We start from the raw sequence: 3,909 nt of genomic DNA on the forward strand, positions 1-3,909 counted from the left end.
TCATTGTAGAGAACATAGAAAATGTTGACAGATACCAAGAACCATTAAATCCACTCAGCATCTCCTTACCCTAGTACCTGCTATTAATGTTTGGAATTAGTCTTTTCTTTACATAAACCAACTTACATATATATTTTACATATACATTTATCCTGCTTTAGAGGAACTCATAGCCTAGTGGGAAGTGGGAAACAAAACAAAAAGCCAAACAGATGAATATCTGTGACTATGCACAGTTATTACCTGTGTTGTTGAGTCAATGACTGCTGGTAATGCTATTCCTTATCTCCACATACCAGAAAAAAATCAGCAAAGATTTTAAATAATAACTATTAAGATATATTATGTTTTTAAGTGTAAAATAATAAAGTCTCAGAATGTCCATAAAATCAACCAGTTATCAATATGTTCATTCGATTTCCCTTCAGTAGATGGTGTTTCTTCTTACATATGGCAGGTTGCACACTGTCAGTCACTGCTTTGACCCAATCATCATTAGATTTTTTTTTCATTGTGCAGGAGAAAGACACTTTCCTCTATCCTTCAATGTTCTTTCCGCTCATCTAATAATGAAATATACATGAGACAGATTAACAAGAGAAAATAATCAAATTTAATTACATACGTACACACAAGAGAGTCAGAGACACCACATACATGAGAGGTTCAGGGACAGAAAGTCCCTGAGCTGAGGATGAAGATGCCTTGTGGCTTCAGAGGGGAGTAAGGTAATATGCAAAATGATAAGAGCAGATGTTCAGTAATTAGTAATTTGCCCTGCCCTATGGACAGTTCATAGAAAGTTATTTTTGATTAATAACTCTTATTATGGGCAAGGCCCTAATTTTAATTATTCTAGGTGGTTAAAGGGGGGGGGCGAAGTTTCTTTTTTTTTTTTTTCAGAAGTTTCTTATGAGCCTACAGGATTTCAGTTGCTTTAGCTCAAAATAATCCACTTACCACAAAGAGACATCTTAGGGTGACTTGTTCTGAACTCTGACACCATAGTGGTGTATCTAACCAATTATAGTAAAAATGAATGTCTTATATTGATCATTTTGGCAGTACACATGTGAAGGGTTTAGCATTCACCAGTGTGCTGAAGTAGGGCCTTACTAGAACAGGATTTCAGTTGCTTTAGCTCAAAATAATCCACTTACCACAAAGAGACATCTTAGGGTGACTTGTTCTGAACTCTGACACCATAGTGGTGTATCTAACCAATTATAGTAAAAATGAATGTCTTATATTGATCATTTTGGCAGTACACATGTGAAGGGTTTAGCATTCACCAGTGTGCTGAAGTAGGGCCTTACTAGAATGGAAGTTATCTATCTATCTATATATATAAAAGCCTAATATGCAAATTGTTCCCTCAGGAGTTTGACCAAGAGACTGGGAGTTCAATCGCTGGCTATGACGTGCGCTGACCACCAGGGGGTGGCGCATAATGAAGGAAGGCCCCAGCCGGCATTCGCCAGCCAGGCCTAGGGACCCTAACCGTGCACGAATTTCATGCAGTAGGCCTCCAGTTTAGATATAAATCTGCTTACTCTCTGTTATCTTCATTGAATTGAGAGAAGCCCAAGTGACCATCAGGACCGGAACGACTGGTCAACCAGCTGTTATGATGCACACTGATCACCAGGGGGGAAATGCTCACCTCCTGTGGCTCTTCCCCTGCCTGGCCGCCCCCGCCCCCATCAGTCCCGATGCGGGGGGCGGCCGGCCAACCTCCTGTGGCCTGTCACCCTGGCTGGCCAGGCCCCGATAGGCTTCGATCGCTAGCCAGGCTGAGGGACCCACCTGTGCACGAATTGCTATAGTAATACCAATCCCTTCAGTTCTAAATGTCTTCTAATTTCCATTTTGATGTTTTGACCCATGAGTTGATTGGAAGAGTAGAAATATGGGAGTTTACTTATTATCTTTTGGTTGTTGATTTCTAACTAAACTACCTAGTGGTCAGAGAATAATGATGCCAATACTTAGTCATGTAGAGAGACTTGCTTTATGACTCACTATGTTTAACTTTTGTAAATGTTTCATATATTCTTGAAAGGAATGTATATATCTGCAGTTATTGAGTGAAATGTTTTACATGTATTCATCAAATCAAGCTTGGTAATTGTATTGTTATTTAAATCTTCTAAATCCCTTAAAGATTTTTTGGTGCTCTTGATCCATGTATTAATTCAAAAGGGTGGCTTTGAACAACAGAAATGTATTCTCTGACAATTCTGGAAGCTACAAGTCCGAAATCAAGGTATCAGCAGAGTTGCATTCTCTCTGGAGTCTCTAGAGAAGACTCCATTCTTTGTTTCTCCCAGCTTTTAGTGGCTGTCAGCATTTGTGTGTGTGTGTGTGTGTGTGTGTGTGTGGCTTCATCACTCCAATCTCTGCCTCTGTAGTTACATTGCCTCCTCCTCTTCTCTGTCTCACCTTCTGTCTCAGATCTCCCTCTGCCTTCCTCTTTTGAGAACTCCTGTCATTGGATAATCCAGAATGATCTTCTCAAGATCTTTAATTACATCTGCAAAGAACCTGTTTCCAAATGGAGTAACATTCACAGGTTCCAGGGATTAAGACATGAATTTATCTTATGCAGGGTTACTATTAACCCACTGCAATCTACTAGAGAGATGTGTGAAAAATCATCTGCTCTGATGGTAGATTTCTCTTTCTTCTTGTACTTGCCAATTTTTGTTTTATGTCTTTTGTGAAAGTTATCAGAGACACCTTTATGCCTTTTATCTTCCTTGTGTATTGAATCTTTGATTATGTGAAGACCTCCATCTCCAGTCACATAACCATCCACCTACCTAGAAAGTCTATTGGTGACAAACTCAGCTATTAGTCTGAAAAGACTAATTCTCCCTCTATTATTTTTGTTGTTGTTGCTGGGCATAGAATTTTACATTTCCCCCCTTAGTATTCCAGTCAATTGTTTTTACTTAAAAATGTCCCCCCTTATTTTGTATTCCCAAAATGTCCAGGCCCAGAGAATTAAACACATGTGTTAATTTTAAAAAATGTCTTAATATAGGGGAGCATTGTCTGAAATTCATTCTAAGTTATTGATAAAAAAAATTCCATTAGGATTGTGCAGAATATATGGGAAACTATATGGAAAGAAGCTGAAACAAATGTGGACACTGAAGTACATTAGACAGTTTCTTAGTGGCTGAAGTGATTCTTCATTTCACACTAATTACATATTTGTGGAAATAAAGAGTATCTGCTAGCTTAAATGTATTAAAGGGTTTTTCTAGGCACTCCTTAGCACCAGTAGTTAGAACAAATTCCACAATAAGCAATTGTAACATATTTTGATATTACTGCTATTACTATAATTTGAGAATGTAGAGGAATAAAAAAAATGGAGTTACATAATCTTTCTCTGACCCTCAAAACTCTTACTCTCAAACTTGTAGTCTGATTTGTGAAATAGGGCATGAAGCTTGGTATTTTAAGTTCGCTAAAATTTCTGGCTTCAATGTATGGAGGAGTTAGAAACTTAAAAAAAAAATCCATGAATATTTCAAACGCATGCATTTTTTTTTTAGTCACCCTGCTAAGTTTCGGCTTTTATTCTCGGTTTTGAGGTTTGGGTGGTGTGGGCTAAGGCCGCGAGCACTCCCATAAAAGAACGTTGTCAATGTGCGACTCGAGCACTGTGGTGGCTCCCTAGCTCCGTCCCCAAACCAAGGCCGGGCTGCGAGGCCCTGGACGTGCGAGGGCCCGGTAAACCCGTTGAGCCCCCCAAAACCACCACCGAGAGGGTGGCGGACGGCACCAGACAGCCGGCTGGGGTTGGCATTCAGCTGTAGGAGGCGGCCCGGCTCTCGGTCGTCAGGGCAACCAGACGGCGAACGCGCGTGCGCAGCCAGACTCCCTTATGACGAGAGG

At 40.1% G+C, this 3,909-nt stretch overlaps 1 protein-coding gene across 1 annotated transcript in view; it reads left to right on the plus strand.

Annotated features, from left to right (window-relative positions):
* The first annotated feature begins 2,794 nt into the window (after window positions 1–2,794).
* The window catches only part of CACUL1 (CDK2-associated, cullin domain 1), a 48,882-nt gene continuing 47,767 nt past the window's right edge, over window positions 2,795–3,909 (plus strand). The window contains exon 1 of the mRNA XM_014550591.1: window positions 2,795–2,801. The gene's annotated coding sequence lies outside the window, so the exon portion shown is untranslated. The remainder of the gene's footprint in view (window positions 2,802–3,909) is intronic.

The sequence above is a fragment of the Myotis brandtii genome, unplaced genomic scaffold (genome assembly GCF_000412655.1).
Source record: "Myotis brandtii unplaced genomic scaffold, ASM41265v1 scaffold604, whole genome shotgun sequence".
Lineage (NCBI taxonomy): Eukaryota > Metazoa > Chordata > Mammalia > Chiroptera > Vespertilionidae > Myotis > Myotis brandtii.